The 23,538-nt window shown below is 43.1% G+C and overlaps 1 protein-coding gene across 1 annotated transcript in view; it reads right to left on the minus strand.

Moving 5' to 3' along the window:
- The window catches only part of LOC126484299 (E3 ubiquitin-protein ligase LNX-like), a 668,372-nt gene that overhangs the window by 364,539 nt on the left and 280,295 nt on the right, over positions 1–23,538 (minus strand). The gene's annotated exons all lie outside the window — the stretch shown is intronic.

Consider the following 23,538-nt stretch of genomic DNA (forward strand, 5'->3'; position numbering starts at 1 on the left):
TGAGAAGAATACCGTCGTCCACATCAATGACAATAGAAGAAAAAAATATCTTTATTACTCGTTTTTAAAGCTATTAGTGGCTCAGGAAGGAGCTCCGAATGTACCAATAAAAGTTTTCCATCGTTTTCTCAATAGCGTTAATATAAACTATGTGATAGGTACTAAAGCAAGTCTGAATTTAATCTAAAATAAAATCTTCTGAACTCTTTCTGTTCCATACACGAGTTCTTACTCTAAAACCGGAATCTTATTTTAAAAACCTGTGATGATAATAGTAGCTGCATGATTAGGAGTGAAATTTATGTTCTTTTGTGTTGAATTTAGGCCAGTGTACTATTTAGGAACTTGGAAGTGGCCAGCATGTAGTCATCCACGGAAAATAATCACGAATGCCTATTCTGCAAATTTCTTCCACATCATCTCGTTAAAAAAGTTGTTCAGTTGATCTGTTGACAGTGTATCTAACCGATACAACATTCAACCGTTTGCTGTTGCGTCTTAATTTTTTTCGAGGTATTCAGTTAAAATTTCGTTTTTGTTAGGATCGAAAGTAAAATACGCACCTCGTCATTTTAACCAAACAGTCATTGCAATTCAGTCAGTTGCCATGCCGCGATGTCCACATGGTGTTGCGCCCTTGTCCACGCAGTAGCAGCTGTACGTCTGTCATGTGATGAGATCTAACGATACATTTTGTCAGCTTGTGGACTTTCGGGCTTGGGTACTCCGCATTGCGACGGTTTATTCGGAAATTCCTACTGCAGGACAGAAACACATCAAAAGCATTTTACGTAACAGGAACGTGCCCAACAGTCCTAATGCGTGTTCGACGGAGGATTTTCCTCCTTGTGTAACAAGAGACGAAGCTGCAGATCATATCATCGAGCTCAGTAACACGACTGGAGACAGTGGTCCAGCGACTGAAACCCGGCCAGTGACTCGTACGGGAGTGCTGGAATTCAGTGCCACAGACGTGGAAACACGCCCGAATCTGACATGCTCTCGCCGAGAAGTGGTGTCGCTTGACAGGAGGAAGTGGACACAAAATGCCGAAGTCATCTCCTCGCCACCGGTGAGAACGTTTAGAACGCTCTCGAATAGAAACAGAGCGATAAGGAGAAGGAAAACAGAAAGGAAGAAAGAAAAATAAAACAGATTCTTCTATAACAGGAAATGTGGCTCTGCGAAAAGGAAATTGCTCGCAGATATTCAGAAAACCGCTTAAAAAAATTACCCAGGATGGTTGTTTTTGTATCCTGTAAACAGTGACACAGTGCACGTTTAAAACTGCAGTTTCACATTGAGGATAATGGGGAAATATGAAAAACACAACAAACTGTGAAAGGTAAACAGCTATAACGCAAAACATAGAAAGACACAAAAATAATAAAAAAACTAATAATGGTTTAACTTCAGCGAAACATGTCTGGGTAGAAAAGAAGTAAAAAACATTGTGTTCACTAAAGTCGGCACATATTATTGCGAAAACAAGTTTATAACGTAAATACGAGGGCTAGTCAATAAAGAATGATCATAATTTTTTATGGTCATAATTTCTCGCGCTAAAATTTATCTTATGATATTCTGTTACCTTAATGTGCAACAAAAACGCCGTAGTAGTTTTATTGTTGGGACTCCTGGTTCCCCGCCTGTCAGAGGCAGGCGACGTCAGACATGTTCAATATTGCCTACCGCTGCAATGGAGGTAACACGGCAGGAAGAATGTGCGGCTTTGAAATTCTGCTTTAGTCTCAATAAATCTTCAGCTGAGGCCTATACAATGTTACAGGAGGCCAATGGAGTGTCTGTTCTTCCCTGCAGCACAGCTCGAAGGTGGTTTACTGTGCTGAAAGAGGAGAGACAATCAATTTCAAAGGAAGGTGGACCCGGTGGTCCAGTTACTGCTCTTACAGAATAAAGCATCAACCCTGCTGCTGTCATTGTGAGAGAGAATCGACGAATTATCTTAAGATCACTTTCTTAAATACTGAACATTTCATTGGGTGCCACCCACACGTTGGCGACAGAAAAATTACACACGGCACTTGTTTGTGCGCGATGGGTTCCAAGACTGTTGATTCTCGAACAAAAGGACATTCGTGTGCAGGTCTGCATGCAGTTAAAGTTGATGTTAGAGGAAGATCCGGAGTTTCTTTCAAATTTAATTAATGCTGATGAAACTTGGCTACATCATTTTGATCCTGAGAGCAAGCAGCAAAGCTCAGTGTGGAAATCTCCTTCATCACCAACCCCATAAAAGCAAAAGTGGTTGCTTCTCCAAGGAAAGCTGTGGTCATCTCTTTCTTTGATATTCAAGGAATGTTTTATCAGCATGTTGCACCTGCACACACATCAGTAACTGGACAATACTACAGGGATGTCCTGGAAGCATTGCAAGTCCATATCAGGCGCAAAAGACCACAGTTCCGTGAAACAGGCCGGATGCTGCACCACGATAATGCGAGGCCGCATATCGTCAATGTTGTTGCTGACTGTCTTGCAAAAATCAACGTGAAGTGCATCCCTCACCCTCCCTATAGTCCGGATTTACCCGATGTGACTGTTTCCTATTCCCTAACACGAAGGGGGAGGTATTATCAATTATCAGAAGCGTGGTGAAGGCTTCAGAGGCGATTTTGAAGGACTTCTCAAAATGTGGGTTCCAGCATATATTTGAAAACTGGCAGATATGCTGGGACAAGTGAATGGCATTCATGGGAGACTACTTTGAGAAGGACCATCAAAATTATGAGGATGGGTAAAGGTATGTCGTAAAAAAAATGATCATTCTTTATTGAACGGCCATTGTATAATCCTTGGCAGTAATGTGATCTTGCACAGTAAGCACGGGGCTCATGGAACACCACAACATGGCTGCCCAAATCGTCACGTAACCCACGCCATGTTTCACTCTAGGGACGCAATCCCGTCCAGAAGTAGGAAACAGAGTGAAACAAGACTCATCCGACTGACATTCCTCTATTGCTCCATAGGCCAGGATACACGATGACTCTTGGATCACTGAACACTTCGGTTACCTTGGTTACAGAAACACCCACTATACGTACGCCTACACTATGCCCGCGTTCGAATTCTCTTGGAATGCACTCACAGGTACGCAGAACGCTGTTCTGGCCATGACTGAAACTGTCAACGTGTTGAGAACACTGCACACTTGCCGTTAGTGGTCAAATACAACAGCGCAACCTGCAGCTTTCTCTAAAATCTGCATTTATGTTGAAGCGTGGATTTCTCGCGATGTTTCCATGTTTTTGTCCAGCCCTTGCATGTGTGAATTTTAATGCACGTGCGTTAGATCATCATTAACCTAAGGATCCTGAAAGTTTCCAAGTATCAATAAAATTGAAATCAATTATTTGAATGTTTTGATAACTTTAATAACTAAAGTTTTCAAAGACTTGAATCAAATTAGTCAATTAGTCTAAAACATTCTACAGTACGTCAGTAGCTCCTCCTGACATTCAAATTGCTGTAGAAAATAGTTAGTTTAAATTTCCATATTGGTTTGTAATTATTTTTGCTTCAAATAATAATACGAACTTTAACTTACATGCTATATGTTTCTGTGTTTGAGAAATGCTTCTAAAAGTTGACAAACTTTCCTGTCGGCTTCTGTGTCGGGTCCTTCGACATACATCTGTTTGATGGAGCCGAGACAGAGGCCAAAAGGCAGTTTGTCAACAAGTGGGCATGAAAGCCTTAACAATTTTGACGAATTACCTTCCATTAAGAAGTGGAATGCGCTCCACGATTGTGATATAACTTTCAAAATGATAAAGAGCAACAGTTAGTCGTCGCTTCCTTTCTAGGTTTATTAGAACAGATCCAGATTTCGGCTAGTAACTAGTCATCAGTTCAGCATTTCGGAGGCGTTACATATGCCCTAGTACGTCTACACCTGTATGGGTCTGAGCACTATGGGACTTAACTTCTGAGGTCATCAGTCCCCTAGAACTTAGAACTACTTAACCCTAAGGACATCACACACACCCATGCCCGAGGCAGGATTCGAACCTGCGACCGTAGCGGTCGCGCGGTTCCAGACTGTAGAGCCCAGAACCGCTCGGCCACCCCAGCCGGCTCTACACCTGTAGTTCAGGCTCTTGCACAGTTCAGTCTTTAATGAGCTGTGACAAGATACTGAACAACAGATGTAGACGTAGAAGGCATGTGTTGAAAGGAACAATTTTGTGCTTTAAAAGTGTTTTTGAATGCCAGATCATTTTAGGTTCCCCCTGTTTTAGACATTGTGTTGATCAGTGATTAATTAATTTTCATTAAAGCGGTGTTTTATTTATTAAGATAGTCAGTTAGTGAAGTTTATAGGGTAAAAGGTTGTGTTACTTTGTTCATGCTTAGTAGTAGGCAGCTTTATAGAAGTTAAGGAGTGATTCATGCTGATGACTTGTTCTCGTTTAGTTACTCGATTAAGTGCTTATATTTTATTTCAGAATTTTGAGAGTTATTGATAAGTACTTAATTGTCTGATTTGGACTGGCGACCGTTTTTGTTTGTGTGATCAAATACTTTAGTTCGAATCAGTTCTACAGATTTATTGTTTATTTTTAATACAATGCTAAGTCTGAAAATGAAATTCACAGTCTGATCACTTTAAGCGTTTTGACAATACTATTCCGACCAGTGAATCCTCTAAAAGAGTAACACAAATTTTTATTAAGAAAAACGGTTTGCTCCACGTAACGTAATACTGCATTTAGCAAAAAAGGCGAGTGTTATAAGGCAATAATTGAAAACTGACTTATTATCCTGTTATTATTATTCTTATTGCTCAATATTAAATTCTTAAAGAAAATAATATCAGCGTCATTACTGTCATGATTATTTTACTGTCAGTCACATTTTCTTAACCTACATAAAAATGGTCATGATTCATCTTAGTCTCACTGTTATATTTATCATTTATGGTAGCTATTATCTAGCTTGTTTCTTTACATTAGTATGATTCATAACGAGTATCTACTTACAAGGGAACCTCCCCATCGCACCCCCCTCAGATTTAGTTATAAGTTGGCACAGTGGATAGGCCTTGATAAACTGAACACAGATCAATCGAGAAAACAGAAAGAAGTTGTGTGGAACTGTGAAAAAATAAGCAAAATATACAAACTGAGTAGTCAATGGGCCACATAAACAACATAATGGACCGTGTGAAAATAGGAGCGCAGTGGTCCCGTGGTAGCGTGAGCAGCTGGAGAGCGAGAGGTCCTTGGTTCAAGTTTTCCCTCGACTGAAAATTTTACTTTCTTTATTTTTGCATAGTTATTATCTATCCGTTCGCTCATTGACATCTCTGTTCACTGTAATAAGTTTAGTGTCTGTGTTTCGCGACCGCATTGCAAAACCGTGCGATTAGCAGACGAAAGGACGTGCCTCTCGAATGGGAACAGAAAACATTTGTCTCAAGGTCATAGGTCAACCGATTCCTCCACAGGAAAACACACCTGCTATATTCTATACGACACTGGTGACGGCATGTGCGTCACATGACAGGAATATGTTGTCGACCCACCTAACTTGTACACTTGGCGAATGGGTAAAAAGATTCTTCTACCTTGCCCGATTTAGGTTTTCTTGTGGATGTGATAATCACTCCCAAAAAAGTGATGAAAACATAAGAGTTTGTCACATAAACTGAAAATAAAAAATTAAACTTTACACTCGATGGAAGATTTGAACCCAGGACCTTTCGTTCCGCAGCTGCTCACGTTACCACGAGACCACGGCGCTACGACGTTCCTATTGTCCTTAATGTTGCCTATCTTGCCTTGAACTACTCAGTTTGTATATTTTGCTTATTTTTTCACAGTTCCACACAACTTCTTCCTGTTTTCTCAATTGATCTGTGTTCAGTTTTTCAAGGCCTATCCACTGTGGTAACTTGTAACTAAATCTGAGGGGGGTGCGATGGGGAGGTTCCCTTGTTAGACACCTCTTCATCCGAAAGATGCCAGATAGAATGAACGCGTAAAAACTAACAACACATTATTAAACTGTGCTGGAAATATTGAGCTTTGCTTACGTTTTCCACGATAGACACACTGAATAGTTGACAAATATTGAACTTGATCAGGTGATTAATTTTGCGGCATTAGTTACTCCAATGGAGGAATGTCCGTTTTTGTTTGTCACGACCAACATCTTGGGGCAGCTCAGCTAGCGAGTTCAGATTCGCTTCTGAGTGAGGAGTCGTGATGCGCGCGGTGGCCTCCCAGAAACTCTGGCATTGACTGACTTTCGCCTTCGCCGAAGAGCCGCCGCTCCTGGACGGAGCACTTTCTTCGCGGACCCTGGCGGAGCGGACTGCTGCATTCCTCACCAACACGCGAGGCGCTAGGCTTTCGTTTCACACCGCTTGTTGGCAATATCTCTAGAAACATTTGCTAGGGAAAGCGGTGTGCATCGCATCCCACTGCACTGTTCCCTGCATTTGTGTCTAGAATAATGGACGACACATAAGCAGTCAACAATGAATTTATTCATGTTTTAGTCCGTGTTTGTTCACAGAATTGTTGCAACTAAAGAACTGTACATAACAACTTCAGCTCTTCCCAATTCCCTTTGTCACACATTTCTCAATAACAGTATTAATGGAACGTCGTTTCTGAGTGATTAACACGCATTTAACAAAAAAGTTCAACAAAACATATAAAAACGAATTGATTTTCATGTATTTGAACTTTTGGAATACCTTACTGCAAAAGAGTTAGTGATATTGCAGATAACAGGCTAATCAAGCAAAATTAGTAACTGTTCGACAAACAAACTAGAGTAAGAATCATAAATGAAAAAACAAAAAGCTCAATAGAAGAAACAAAGTTTTCAGGAATAACGCTGCTATTGTACAAGCCATATTCAGTTTAGTTGCCGCGATAATTCTCTATGAAAAAATCTTGCTTTCGGCCATAACCGTCATTCCCTTCGTCAGCAAAGCATACTGTCGTTATTGCTTTATTGACAAAGATAATCGTGATCACTGTCGGAAGCTCGGAGTTCTACAAAGGGTGTAATCCATAACTGTTTACAACGTATCACAGTGGTGTAGGAGAAGTCGAGACGAATAAGTTGATGTAGCAGACCCGTAGCCTATCAATCCTGGAAATAATCTCCAACTGGACTATGAAAACCACGTAAGCTACTGCGCATGCACGCCTAGAGAGATTTTGGAATATTTTCTCCCCTCTTACACCGCCGGCTTAGTCATGCACTTAAAAACTGTGAAATTGACATTCGTGTGAATTTTATCTCACAGTTTTATAAATTTTATATGCGTAAATTAACATTTAAACAGTATAGTTTCTGTGGTCATCATTCTACGAGTCTACAGTGCTAGTAAGACTGTAAGGGTTAATTTTTCTATAACGTGTTCTAAAGGTCAACGAAATCCGGTGGAAGATTCGGCTGAAGAACATTAAAAATCTCGCGCGATGAAAATGCTCTGTGGCTTATGTGGTTTTTGAACATCAAATTGAGGCGTTTTCCCGGCTTCATATACATCAGATTGTTCGTCTGGATTTCCTCTACATCCCTATGAACAATTATTGTCTAACCCTGTTGAAGATTAAGGCGACAACTGCACCTAAAACAATGTTTTCGACAGATCCGTCACGAAAGACTTCGATGTTGTGGCGCTGTTACTCTGCAAATATTCCAGATATGTAACAATGGAACAGATGTTCTTAACCACGTTCGGGCGAAGCAACTGAACAGAAAATGAGTTTTCTTAAAACAGGCGGAACCAATTCCCATAATAGGAACTGATTATCGTCTTTATTATGCCGGCGCCCGGTTTCCCGGGTTCGATTCCCGGCAGGGTCAGGGATTTTCTCTGTCTCTTGATGACTGCGTGTTGTGTGATGTCCTTAGGTTAGTTAGGTTTAAGTAGTTCTAAGTTCTAGGAGACTGATGAGCATAGATGTTAAGTCCCATAGTGCTCAAAGCCATATTTATTATGCCGAGTGCTTCAGTGTTTGGTCAGGCGACATAACTGCACCAAAACAAGTATCCACACGGTTCTTTCAATTGCTATTAATTACTACGACCTACTATCTAGATAACTACAGCAGTCGTAACTATACATAACATATGATTTTCTCAAATTACAACGGAATTATTAATCATTATTTCCATTTTCAGACTTATTAGCTTCGGTGTTTTCTGTGTTTACATATTCCCTCATCGAGTTGCTCGTCCGTGGGGACGAGGATCCGGGCCGCTACTTTAAGCTTTCCACCAGCGATGGGACACAGTATCACACTAAAGTGCCAAAGAAACTGGTATAGGCATGCGTATTCAAATACAGAGATATGTAAACAGGCAGAATACTGCTGTTCGGTCGGCAATGCCTCTATAAGACGAGTGTCTTGCGCAGTTGTTAGATGGGTTACTGTCGCTACAATGGCAGATTATCAAGATTTAAATGAGTTTGAAAGTGGTGTTACAGTCGCCGCACGAGCGATGGGACACAGTATCTCCGAGGTAGCGATGAAGTGGGGATTTTCCCGTACGACCATTTCACGAGTGTACCGCGAATATCAGGAATCCGGTATAACATCAAATCTACGCCATCGTTGCGGTCGGAAAAAGGACCTGCAAGAACGGGACCAAAGACGACTGAAGAGAATGATTCAATGTAACAGAAGTCCAACCCTACCGAAAATTACTGCAGTTTTCAATGCTGGGCCATCAAAAAGTCTCAGCGTGCGAACCATTCAACGAAACATCATCGATATGGGCTTTATGAGCCTTGATGAGCGCACGACACCAAGGTTTACGTCTCACCTGGTTCAAATGGTTCAGATGGCTCCGAGCACTATGTAACTTAACTTCTGAGGTCATCAGTCGCCTAGAACTTAGAACTAATTAAACCTAACTAACCTAAGGACATCACACACGTCCATGCCCGAGGCAGGATTCGAACCTGCCACCGTAGCGGTCGCTCGGTTCCAGACTGTAGCGCCTAGAACCGCGCGGCTACGCCGGCCGGCGTCTCGCCTGGGCCCGTGAACACCGACATTGGAGTGTTGATGACTGGAAACACGTTGCCCGGTCGGACGAGTCTTGTTTCAAATTGTATCGAGCGGATGGACATGTACGGATATGGAGACATCCACATGAATCCATGGATCTTGCATGTCAGCAGGGGCCTGTTCAAGCTGGTGGAGGCCCTGTAATGGTAAGGGGCGTGTGCAGTTGGAGTGATATGGGACCCCCGATACATCTAGATATGACTCTGACAGGTGACACGTACGTAAGCATGTTGTCTGATCACATGCATCCATTCTCGTGCATTGTGCATTCCGACGGACTTGGGCAATTACAGCAGGGCAATGCGACACCCCACACATCGAGAATTGCTGCAGAGCGGCTCTAGGAACGCTGTTTTCAGTTGAAACACTTCCGCTGTCCACCAAACTCAACAAACATGAACATTATTGAGCATATCTGGGATGCCTTGCAACGTGTTGTTCATAAAAGATCTCCGCCCCGTCGTAGTCTAACGGATTTACGGTGTCAATTCCCTTCAGCACTACTTCTGACATTAGTCGAGTCCATGCGATATCGTGTAGCGGCACTTACGCGTGCTCGCGGGTCCCTACACGGTAGCAGGCGCACCGGTTTCTTTGGCTCTTCAGTGTACATTACTTCCACGATACATACAAACAACCTTTACTTATAATAATTTGAAAAATTAAGAAAAAAATAAAAAAAATCAACCGTGAAATCCAACCTACAACTTATTTATGTCTAAAATGAGCAGCATAAAGCCGATGGTTGCCCAGGAATGACCCTGGAGTCTGGCCATTCCCGTAGACCCTCTGTACATTAGAGCTACAGTCTACTACACTCATATGGACTCTAAGGAGTTATGTGTCCTAGTAGAATTCAGGCCATCACGAAACCTCTCTTGTCCATCTATGTAACTACAGCTACTTACTACAACTACAGCATAACCAAACGTATGTAACTACAACTATTCACAACAACCACAGCATAAACACTAATTAATGGATATGTCCACAGTTCGGTTGCTCGTCTGTTCTAGTCTTCTTGAGAGTCATTATCATTTGTGATACCTTCTTGTTCCGGGAGCGGATCAGATCCTGAAGGATACCTGCAACTGTTGATCGCGATCTCCCTCTGAACGAGACCCAGAGGAAGCGCCTACGGTTTTCAACTGTTCTGACATGTGAACTCAGTACCACAGGAGGTTGCGGATGTTGCTCAGTCGTACTGGGGTACCAAGTTTTAACAGTATATGGGTGCATAATGTTACCCTCATCCTCCTGTGCTTCCACCTCAGCCTCTGCTCTTAAATAAATGTCTGCTCATCTCAGATGCAGATATCGTGTTTGGTATTTCGTCAAATGCATCCATTATTCTGGAGCTATTACTGCTTGTTACTTGCTTACATCTGATGTGATTGTTGTCCTATCCACATCATAGTTTGGACACTGCAACACAGTATGGTATGTGGTTCCCTCACGACCACGTTCATATAAATTAGTGGTGCGCTTCTTATTTGTTTTTAAATATACTGGATATGGGCCGTGGCCTATTAAAAAGTGTATCATTCCCCTATTGGGTTTTATACATTTCAGTTTCATCCTACCTCTGATGTTGGGAGATATGGAATAGACCCTAAGCCCTGTATTTACCGAATCCCATTCACGTTGCCATTCCTGAATCCTCCGGTTCCGTTGGTCTAACTTGTTATCTGCTCTGATTCTTGTAAGTCTTCCTAATTTCCCACTTTCAACCAATACCTGGCAGCCTGGTATAACGGTTATATCCGCATGTTCCATTCCCGTTATAACCAGCAATGCTGCGGCTGGAGTTGTTCTGAAGGCACCATCAGCCGGAGGAGTACATCTCTCTGGACCCGTCTCGTGATGTTTCTGTAGCGTTAGTAGCGTAGGTGATGCGCCCATACACCTTCAGAGAATCCCACAACTGCTGAAAAAACTGCACTGTGGTGCGTTCTGACAACAGGTAATGGAAGTTTATACTGCACTTTGCCCGTACGTGCTCGGTTATGTGTTATGTGCTGTGCTCTCTGTGTGATCGCAAATACAGACAGAGCGACGACGTCTGGAGCAACCATGGACTGCCAGCACGGCGACCACTGTTGCAGGTTCGTTTGACGCAGCATCGGACGGTGGCGCGACGAAACTGGTGGGCGAAGCGAGCGCTCTGAACGCAGGAGTGACACCAAAACCTTTTTTCAGACAAGTCCCTATTCTGTGTATAGCATCATTATTCGTATCCGTATGTGGATTGTCCGAGGAGAACGAACGTTGCCAGATTGCATTCGTCATCGTCATACAGTCCCAGCGTCTGGTGTAATGGTATGTACTGCCATTGGATACACTACACAACCGTTTCTCGTTCGCATAGCCGGTGACATAGACAACAAGCGCTACGTTTCTGACGTTGTTATGTCTGTGCGCCCTATCTCCGAGGTCTCTGTGATGTAATCTCTCAACAAGGTAACGCAAGACCACATTCTGACCGCGCTGTCCTGACCTACCTTTTATAGCGCGTTCGACTGTTGCCGGTCCAGCACGTTCTTCAGATCTGTTACCCACAGAAAACACTTGATCATTCTGTTACACGATAAATTCGTTGAGAAAATGTAGCAGAACTGAAGACCGATGACGACTCGAAAAGGGCAGAGCCGATTCGGTCAGCCAGAATGAAGCTGTATAGCGGAGCCTTTCCTCCGCGATATGGATACTCAACCCACGATAGCTTAGAGCATTCGATCAATAGGGTCAATGGCGTGCATTGTCATTTACCTTCAGTTCTCTGGTTGTGGTTTGGTAACATCTTGTGTGAGAGATTGTTCCAGTGTTGGTCTTACAATACTGCCTCACGAGAAGATCAGAGATCCATAACCGCAGATAATGAAATCGAGCGTCCAGTACTGAAACCAGCACAGCGGGCGCCATGGATGGGTAGTCCAGGGGTCTACCAACATGGTTCCAGTTCAGGGCGGGGACTACCCTAAAACTCCAGCGTCAGATGAGTCTGAAAGCCTATGTACCGGCGAGCCAGGGTCAGCATTCAGCACATCACAGCACCTGACATAGCGGTTCACCAGAGTGGACAACACGGGCATTGATCTTGGAGGGATTGATTACTCCCTCGGACAGAGTGTAAACAAAACATACACGCCGCCGTCACTGCCTTCTCCAAGCGGGGCTGCCGACATGGCGCACCTGCCTAACCAGTGGGCGGCAAACCGTCCCATCAAGGTGTAGTCGAATTCCGCTCCAAGCTGATGCAGCGTCCTTGGCAGCCGTGAGTGCACTACTGGATTCAGGGGATTCTTCTCTGGATTATGTAGACACCAGGCATCGTAGAGGACGTGGCAACGACTTATATTCTGAATAATAAATGGGATGATCTTGAATAACGTTTCATTGCATCTAACGACGCCACGCAGGTCCTCGGTGTGCATCCTGACAAAACAGCCCGACAGTGGGCGACCTCTACAATTGTTGTCAAGACACTGGAACACGACCACTCACCAACCACTGTTAATGATGATCTCGGCATAGATCTGAAACAATATGGGATGATGTAATCATACCTGTCACACAGGCTTGCATCGACTCGATGCCGAGCCAGGCTAGAACCATTGCTGATACCTGAACTGGAAGCTCAGTGTACTGAATTTCGCATCCTGTACATCCCAAGTACATACCATACTATTCATAAGAAGTTAAATTTCATTATTTTCCATCGTTGCTGGTGTTGCATTTTAACGGTCATCAGCGTATTACCCTATGAAGGGAAATGCTTCAAACTGTGTAAGGATCCTGTGAATGTCAGTTACGTAAGGCAAACAGTGCTACATTAGAAAACCGAAACATGAAGAGAGAGCTTAACGATCATGTGTGTTAGGTGATAAGCTGCTGATTGTTTGTCAATGGTTATTTATTTCAGTTATTTCCATAAGTCAATATGTTGTTGTTTTTGTGGACCTCAGTCCGAAGACAGGTTTGATGCAGCTCTTCATGCTCCTCTACCCTGTGCAAGACTCTTCATCTCCGAATAGCCAAAGCAACCTACATCCTTTTGATTCTTCTTACTCTAGTTATCTCTTGGTCTCCCTCTACGATTTTTATCCCCCCCCCCCCCCACTTCCCTCCAATACTAAATCCGTGATCCCTTAATGTCACAGAATGTGTCCTATCAACCGGTCCCGTCTTCTAGTCAGAGGAGATACTGAATAGAATCAGAGAGAAAAGAGGTTTATGGCATAACCTCTTTTCTCCCTAATTCTATTCAGTATCTCCTCATTAGTTATGTGATCTACCCATCTAATCTTCTGCATTCTTCTGCAGCACCACATTTCAAAATCTTCTTGACGAAACTGTTTATCGTCCATGTTTCGCTTCCATACATGTCTACACTCCATACGAATACTTTCAGAAAAGACTTAAATCTATATTCGATGACAAAAAATTTCTTTTCTTCAGAAACGGTTTTCTTACCATTGCCAGACTACAGTTTTTATCCTGTCTGCTTCTGCCATCCTCAGTTATTTCAGTCAACATACTAACAAAAATGATGTCTAGATCTATAAAGAACGACGTCTCACTTTTCTTGCAATGAATTTACAAAATGACCTGTTACGCGACAAAATAAGGAAGGAAACCATGAAAATAAAATTTTTTCTAAGTTTGAAAAGCTCGCGTTATTCACACACGCTTAAATGTCACCACCCGGTAGCCGGCAAGAGTAAACATTTCAACACCGTACCTGCGTCAGGAAGGTAGCCACCTTGACACCCAACAACGCAGCACAAATCGGTTAGAACAGTGCAGACTGAACCGCCTTCGTAGCATTACACAAGACACGCTAGGTAGTGCGCAACAGCGTCTCGCAGGAGTTTGACTAAGCAGTAAAGACCCTGTAACAAATTCGTTAAGCAGATTTAGCAGAGCTAAAGACCGTTGACGACTCGGGAAGAGCAGAATCAGTTCGGTCGACACGAATGACGTCGTGAGCAGAGCCCCTCCTCAAAGACATAAACACTGCTTCCCCACCAGCTTTTGGCACTCAATCAGTAAGATCTATGGCGTTATGTCTATCGCTAATGATATTGCTACCGACGGAAATTGAAAGTTAACAAATAAGGAAAGTCTGCTGTACATAAATCAAGGATAAAGGAAATGCTTCAGACTGCTATTAAATATTCTTTATTTTATTGTAACATGGCCGATGTCGAGGCTTCTAGTAGCATTATGAGATGTACCTGGTACATACTGCATTTTTCAGAATTCATATTACAGGCTTAGAGGGGCTGCAGAGGTGATTAGTAGTCAGTGTTCTGATAAGAAAACCATATCCGGAACTGTATCGTTTGGATGTAAAATGAGTCTGAAAATCGGATCATTTTGAAATCTTCCACATCACAGTACGCACGTAGCGTAGACAATGAGCTTTCAATCGTGTGCTTTTCAGGAGATTGTGGGACGGGTATTGTTTTGGGGTACTCGTCGTAGTTTTCTTCTGCTTGACGAAGGACATCCATTTCAAAGTCGATAGTGCAGCGTGTCCGTGGAGCACCACGGCCAACTCTCCTAGTTGCAAACGTACCAGTCCCTTGTATCCGATGTTGTAGTCGGACGAAAATGGTTTGTGGTGTCATAATTGATACAGGGACTGATGAGGGAGCCATCTTCTCATTTTGTGTGCATACCGTGAGGCGGCGGATTTGAAAATGAACCGATCTCCAAATTTATTTTATTTAGAAACAGTACATTTCCAAACACAGGTTCCTCATCAAAATCTTATCTACCTACTTCTGTCTACTGTAAGTAGGCTGTTTGGATGTTCATGTGGGTAACGCCACCTAGCGCTCTGTATGAAAATCACTGGCTGTGCTATGTGCAGTCTGTGGCTGGTTGGAATTGTTGTAATATTCGCCATTGTAGTGTTGGGCAGATGGCTGTTAACAGCGCGTAGCGTTGCGCAGACCATTATTTCTACAAGGACTGCAGTAGGTCTGCACCTTTGATGGCCCATCATTATCATTATTTCTACAAGGACTGCAGTGGGTCTGCACCTTTGGTATCCCACCAATACCATAATCTCTAGCAGGACTACAGTGGGTCTGCTCTGTGATGACCTACCTACCAATATTCTTCAAAACTTCGACTGACTCTGCTGTGGGTTTGCTCTGTTGTGGCGCATTACATCTCTGCATGTCAAGAGTCAGCATTGTCTTTCCGTTGGAAGGACAACACTACTTCTTCAAGACTGCATGGAAATCCACTACTTCCGTGTGCATTTTCTTTTACTGCTCAGACTTTGAGAAAAACACTGCAATTTTACTGTGATGAATGATCAGAACTGTCTTTATTGACTGTGAGAAAATTTTAGCTTTTGACCAACATTGTATCAATAAGTGTGTGCATTTGATTTCTTTGTTACTGTAATTATGAATTTTTTTTTTCAAATCTGTATTGGCCACTGCCCAAAACAATTTGTAAAATTTTTTTGTGGGGAGCATGGGGGCTGTGTAAGTAGCCTGTTTGGGTGTTCATGTGGGTAACGCCACCTAGCGCTCTGTACGAAAATCACTGGCTGTGCTGTGTGCAGTCTGTGGCTGGTTGGCATTGGTGTAATATTCGCCATTGTAGTGTTGGGCAGTTGGCTGTTAACAGCGCGTCACGTTGCGCAGTTGGAGGTGAGCCGCCAGCAATGGTGGATGTGGGGAGAGAAATGGCGGAGTTTTGAGAGCGGATGATATGGATGTGGTGCCACCGCCAGACACCACACTTGCTAGGTGGTAGCCTTTAAATCGACCGCGGTCCATTAGTATACGCCGGACCCGCGTGTCGCCACTGTCAGTGATAGCAGACCGAGCGCCGCCACACGGCACGTCTAGAGAGACTTACTAGCACTCGCCCCAGTTGTACAGCCGACTTAGCCAGAGATGGATCACTGACAACTACGCTCTCATTTGCCGAGACGATAGTTACCATAGCCTTCAGCTACGTCATTTGCTACGACCTAGCAAGGCGCCATAGCATTTGATATTAATTAATATTGTGGTTATAACATGTACCGTCAAGAGAGATGTTCTACAATTGTGGATTAAAGTTAAGTATTACATCAACTACGTACTTTATTTGCTACTATTAATTCCTTTAACTGTTCCAGACCTCACGCCAATCTGCGTGAGCTTAACGCGTGCCTTTCGGCTTCCTCTCATTGTGACTTGGCTGTCTTGCCAAGTCACAACAATGGACGTGTGTCCATCAGAGACAGTAAATTTGTAAGACTGGATGTCATGAACCGCTATATATATATTATGACTTTTGAACACTATTAAGGTAAATACATTGTTTGTTTTCTATCAAAATCTTTCATTTGCTAACTATGCCTATCAGTAGTTAGTGCCTTCAGTAGTTTGAATCTTTTATTTAGCTGGCAGTAGTGGCGCTCGCTGTATTGCAGTAGTTCGAGTAACGAAGATTTTTGTGACGTAAGTGATTTGCGAAACGTATAGGTTAATTTAGTCAGGGCCATTCTCTTGTAGGGATTATTAAAAGTCAGACTGCGATGCGCTAAAAATATTGTGTGTCAGTTTAGTGATGATCAGAATAAGTGAAGAGAGAAATGTCTGAGTACGTTCAGTTCTGCTCAGCTGTTTGAAAATCAAATAACGTAAGGGGTTTACCAGCACAATCATTCATAAATTTTTCTAAGGGGACGTTTCACTACAACCTCCAGAAACCTGTAATAGGACTTATGAAACATGCTGTATACATTTGATCGATGAGCAGTATGTTCATCTCAGGACCATGTCTTAGCGACATCAGCTGTGCTTCATTAAAGTGTAGCGTTAAACGACGAACTCACAACACCACTCACGAAGTGACACGCCCAGTGGCCCATCACAGGACAAATTTTTAACCGTGCCATTTATGCAGCATCCGTACGAACTTGCTAAATACAAGGGCCTTGCAACGACATTGTGACGTTACACTAGTCGGTTTGTCCGCCACACTTAGCGAACGCACGACTCCGTGCAGGGCTAATGGGAAAACAATGTTTAATTGAAAAGGTACTCACTAGAGGTTTTAATTTTGTCAGATGCTGTCGAGAACTTGCATGCAGTTAAACATGCAGTTAAGAGTTTTAAACTCGTCTGGAACAGTTACTCGCTCCCCGTCGGAAACGGCTGCTGGCACTAGTAATAGCAGTGTCACGTGCTGTGACGTACACGCCGCTGCCTGTCTTCCTCGTGGGCCTCGATCCATAGCACTACAAGGCGATCAGTGCACTCATTTAGAAGGATGACCAATATTTTATCCAGTGATCTTACGTCGGCCAAATATTGGTTATGAAAATATGTACCGACATCAGACGAATCGACTACGTCTGGATGGTGTTACGCATGTTAGCGTGCGGTATCTGTCGGAGGTACGGAGATAGATGCTTGATAATTGTCGTCACGTGCATGTTATTATTTTCATCCCAGTTTCTCGCTTAGTTGCAAGCATTCTGGCGAGGGACTGAGTAAGTATGGCTGCCTGCTCGAGATCACTGCGCGCATCTGGGGGGGGGGGGGGGGGGGGGGGGGGGGGGGGACGGCAACGGGGAAGAGCCCTCGTTCCCTGGGCGTTGTCAAGTAGGCGCCTGTAGCGGGCGTGTCATTAGCAGGCCGTGACAGGCGACACGTCGCGCCGGAAGGACAGCACACATCTCCACCGGGCGGCCTCATTAGCGTTCGTCGCCACGCACCTACACCCTCCGAGACATCTCTGTGACACTTCCGAGAGCGCAGATTGTGCAGACACTTGAAACGGATGCCACATTTCCCTAAAATGTTTCAGCCTTTTCTGCCATTTTCAAGTGGTTGAGTTTGTCATTAACATATATTGCAGGACATCAAGCTCAAAATTGGCCATACATTAAGAAAAATATTACACTACTGGCCATTAAAATTGCTACACCACGAAGATGACGTGCTACAGACGCGAAATTTAACCGACAGGAAGAACATGCTGTGATATGCAAATGATAAGCTTTTCATAGCATTCACACAAGGTTGGCGCCGGTGGCGACACCTACAACGTGCTGACATGAGGTAAGTTTCCAACCGATTTCTCATACACAAACAGCAGTTGATCGGCGTTGCCTGGGGAGACGTTGTTGTGATGCCTCGTGTAAGAAGGAGAAATGCGTACCATCACGTTTCCGACTTTGATAAAGGTCGGATTGTAGCCTATCGCTGTTGCGGTTTATCATATCGCGAATTTGCTGCTCACGTTGGTCGAGATCCAATGACTGTTAGCAGAATACGGAATCTTTGGGTTCAGGAGGGTAATACGGAACGCCGTGCTGGATCCCAACGGCCTCGTATCACTAGCAGTCGAGATGACAGGCATCTTATCCGCATGACTATAACGGATCGTGCAGCCACGTCTCGATCCCTGAGTCAACAGATGGGGACGTTTGCAAGACAACAACCATCTGCACGAACAGATCGAAGACGTTTGCAGCAGCATGGACTGTCAGCTCGGAGACCATGGCTGCGGTTACCCTTGACGCTGCATCACAGACAGGAGCGCCTGCGATGGTGTACTCGACGAACGTGGGTGCACGAATGGCAAAACGTCATTTTTTCGGATGAATCCAGGTTCTGTTTACAGCATCATGATGGTCGCATCCGTGTTTGGCGACATCGCGGTGAATGCACATTGGAAGCGTGTATTCGTCATCGCCATACTGGCGTATCCCCCGGGGTGATGGTATGGAGTGCCATTGGTTACACGTCTCGGTCACCTCTTGTTCGCATTGACGGCACTTAGAACAGTGGACGTTACATTTCAGATGTGTTACGACCCGTGGCTCTACCCTTCATTCGATCCCTGCGAAACCCTACATTTCAGCAGGGTAATGCACGACCGCATGTTGGAGGTCCTGTACGGGCCTTTCTGGATACAGAAAACGTTAGACTGCTGCCCTGGCCAGCACATTCTCCAGGTCTCTCACCAACTGAAAACGTCCGGTCAATGGTGACCGAGCAACTGGCTCGTCACAATACGCCAGTCACTTCTCTTGATGAACTGTGGTATCGTGTTGAAGCTGCATAGGCAGGTGTACCTGTACACGACATCCAAGCTCTGTTTGACTCAATGCCCAGGCGTATCAAGGCCGTTATTACGGCCAGAGGTGGTTTTTCTGGGTACTGATTTCTCAGGATCTATGGACCCAAATTGCGTGAAAATGTAATCACATGTCAGTTCTAGTACAATATATTTGTCCAATGAATACCCGTTTATCATCTGCATTTTTTCTTGGTGCAGCAATTTTAATGGCCAATAGTGTAGTTCCCCTCGAAATTCCAGATGTAAAATCATCATCTTGTAATAAGATCCGTAAATAATAGCGGGAGCACGTCATATTTAACTGACTCAAGAACATGTTTTCATCTTTTATATAGTGTAGTTCCCCTCGAAATTCCAGATGTAAAATCATCATCTTGTAAAAAGATCAGTAAATAATAGTAGGAGCACGTTATATTTAATGAAAACAGGTTTACTTTGGTATATAAAAGATGGACACATGTCCTTGAGTCAATTAAATACGAGGAGTGTTTTTTAAGTAAGTATCGTTTTGAAATTAAAAAAAGACGTGCTAAGATATCTCAATAATTTTATTTTCACATGAAAGTTTGCATCTTAATCTACTTTTCTACATGATTTCCTCAATATTGAGGCACTTGTCATAATGTTTTGAATACCCTCCTCACAGAAGTCTGCCGCCTGACTTGTTAACCACTCCATCACCACTGTTTTGACTTCGTCATCGTCTTGAAGACGCTGACCGCTCAGGTGTTTCTTCAAGAGCAGGAACAGATGGTAGTCACTGGGCGCAAGATCGGGGCTGTACGGGGGATGATTTCGAGTTTCCCATCGAAAAGATGTGATGAGATCTTTGGCCTGATTTGTCAATGAGGACGGGCATTGTCTTGCAGCAAAACGACGCCATAGCTCAACTTCATGGACTGTTGCTTTTATTCTGGTGTGACGTAGGCCACCCATGTTTCATCGTCCGTAACAATTTGGTTTAAGAAATCATCACCGTCGTTGTGGTAACGCTCAAGGAAAGTCAATGCACTGTCTAAACGTTTGGTTTTGTGCACATCCGTCAACATTTTCGGTACCCAACGTGCACACAATTTTCGGTAATTCATGTGCTCGGTCACAATGCCATACAAAATACTACGAGAATCATTAGGAAAGTCAACATTTTCGGTACCCAAAGTGCGAACAATTTTCGGTAATTCAAGTGCTCGATCACAATGCCATACAAAACACTACGAGAAACATTAGGAAAGCCATCCCGCAAGGAGGAAATCGTAATGCGTCTGTTTTCTCTCACCTTATTGTCCACTTCCTGTAGCAAACTTTCATTAACGATCGAAGGACGCCCACTCCCTTGTTCATCATGCACATTTGTGCGGTCATCTTTAAATGCTCTCACCAACTTTCTTACCATTCCATCACTCACGGTGTTTGCTCCATAAACTGCATAGATCTCACGGTGAATATCGATCGCTTATAGGCCTTTAGCACTACGAAATCTTGTAACAGCCCGTACTTTACAGTCAACGTAAACAAGGAAGAATCAGACTGTAATGGCGTCACTGTGTAAATTAAGGTACAGGCTTTCATGTAAAAATAAAATTATTGAGATATCTTAACACTTCTTTTTTTTAATTTCAAAACGGTACTTACTTAAAAAATACACCTCGTATGATGTACTCCCACTATTTACTGATCTCTTTAAAAGATGATGATTTTACATCTGGCATTTCGTGGAGAGCGAATACTTTTCTTAATTTATGGCCTACTTTGAGCTCGATGTCCTGCAATATGTGTCAATGTCATAAACTCAGTCATGGTATTCAAGGCCGAAACCTGGATCGTAATTAAATAAACAACAATACGGTCAAATGGTGGTGCGTTCATTTAAAAATTATTGTATGACTGTTGCTCAGCAACATGAAAAACGGTTCCCTTAAGTGTCTTCTACACCTCCTGCGGGGGGGTGGTCTTCAGCCTTCTCCTACGACATTACTGTGACGCTTGTCGGAGATATCGGTAGCTGTTTACGGTTGATGACTTGGAGGCCACTCAAAGAGATGAAAAATCCACGAGAATGGATTAAATAATTCTAATAGACAAGATGAAGAACACAGCTGGACGAAGTTGGCGGATGAAAGTCGCCTTAGTTGGATCCACTTATGGACCAATGAAGTGGTCGTTGCTCCTCAAGAATAATCATCCTGTGTTGTTGCCAATCTCGTGAAGAATGTTCACTCCCGACAAGTTTCCTAGCGATATTCCATTCTGCAAGAGATTTCTTCGGATGAGTGACGATGAGGTTCAAGGGAAGTGATTGAGAATGGAAACGGAATGCTACTACTCTCAGAACGACTGGACAGCGGAGTTGATAATTTGGATAAGTAAGTAAGGTCGTACTCTCAGATGTAGTGACCTTACGCTCATAGTTTCCTATGCATTTTCTCAAGTTCGGATTGTTGTACAGGATTTTCTTGGGCAGTATTTGATATCTGATTCTATTCACGTGTTGTTTCTCCCTGTCTCTGTGTTCAGTTACTTCCTCCTTAATAGTATGTACATTTATCTCATTCCAAACATTTTCATTTTTTGTTAAATCTTTTCTTCCGCAGCCCTTCACTTTCCTCAAGTAACTCATCTCTGGTCCGTGTATGTTCTTATCTTCGTTTTTATTTATCCGTATCTCGTTCGTTTCAACAGTTACGAAACTGAATACGTAAACATTATAACAGTGATTAACTACTTGTTCCAATTTCGTGCTTGGCAGCCCATCTTTGCTTAACACACTTATTTCTACTTGTGTTTACACGCCTCAGACATGGCTCAAATGGCTCTGAGCACTATGGGACTTAACTTCTGAGGTCATCAGTCCCCTAGAACTTAGAACTACTTAAATCTAACTAACCTGAGGACATCACACACATCCATGCCCGAGGCAGGAGCTGTGGAGCACTATCTTCCGAAAATATACCGTGAAAACGCTACGTTGTTTACAGTGATTCACACAATACAGTTCAGTATGTGATACCATCATCTGCAGTACGAATCAAGGCAAGGGCAACCGCCTTCACTAGGACTTCGTTACTGGAACGATGTGTATGTTCTACATTGTCACAACGATCAGTACCGAACAGAAGAATTTAGGCAATCTGCAGTATAGTAATCTCTCATATTACTACCGTAACTATATCAAAACTACAGTGATTTGTCGAAGAAGTTACGGATGATGCGCAAGCTGACTTTAGGAAAAAAATATAGATCAACAGTGGACTTCAGTTTCATTTTACACATCCCACTCGAAAGTTCTAAATTAAAAAATGTCCTCTAAGCTCTTCAGTCTATAAACAGAGCAGATTATTAAGAAAATAAGTCATCAAACCTGAAACAAAAGTAGATTGCATTTTAACAATTTGGGCTGATAGATGATACAGCACTAGTAATCTTAGAAGAAAATGAGCGAGTGGTTAGTTGACTTGGTTCAAAATGGTACAAATGGCTCTGAGCACTATGGGACTTAACATCTAAGGTCATCAGTCCCCTAGAACTTAGAACTACTTAAACCTAACTAACCTAAGGACATCACACAACACCCAGCCATCACGAGGTAGAGAAAATCCCTGACCCCGCCGGGAATCGAACCGGGGAACCCGGGTGTGGGAAGCGAGAACGCTACCGCACGATCACGAGATGCGAGCTAGTTGACTTGCCACAATATTGTACAACAGCTTGCTTATATTGGATACTGATAAAATGAAGTATTACATCATCTCATAGAATACTAATGCATACCTTAAAAATATGGCAACTCGAAAATACCGGAATAGCTTAGTCTGGCAAGTGGAAAAGAGCCCATTCTGAGAGAATGAAAGTAACATGGGCACAAAGTGAAGTTAAAACAAAACTTTGAAAATGCCGTTTTGCCGTTCATCGCGTAGTCCACGATGGTCCAAACGTAAATAATAATAATAATAATGAGAAAATCGCAGCTTAACCTCATATACCGTTGCATATTAAATGCTGTCGATGAAACGTGTGAAACTTCGCACAAAATGTGACGAAACTGATTTCAGTTCTTTATGTCACCTATCCTCAGATGCTCTTCGCATGAATATGGAAAGGACGCTGGAAGTCGTGGTATGTAAAATTATACTGAGAGGATGCAAATCACGTAAGCATTTATTGAGGTGCATGAAAGATTCACCGAGGGTCGTGATGGCGTGGATGATAAGCGCGTCACATGTCTTAAGGCTGAAATGCAGAGAGACTCGCATAGAACACTGCATAATACAAGACAACCTGCGCATCAGAATGGTCGAGAGAAGAACACACGCTAGAAAGTCTAAATGACGCATTATTTGGTTTTCTTCTAATGAAGGATTTACTT

This window comes from Schistocerca serialis, chromosome 6 (genome assembly GCF_023864345.2).
Source record: "Schistocerca serialis cubense isolate TAMUIC-IGC-003099 chromosome 6, iqSchSeri2.2, whole genome shotgun sequence".
Taxonomy (NCBI): Eukaryota; Metazoa; Arthropoda; class Insecta; order Orthoptera; family Acrididae; genus Schistocerca; species Schistocerca serialis.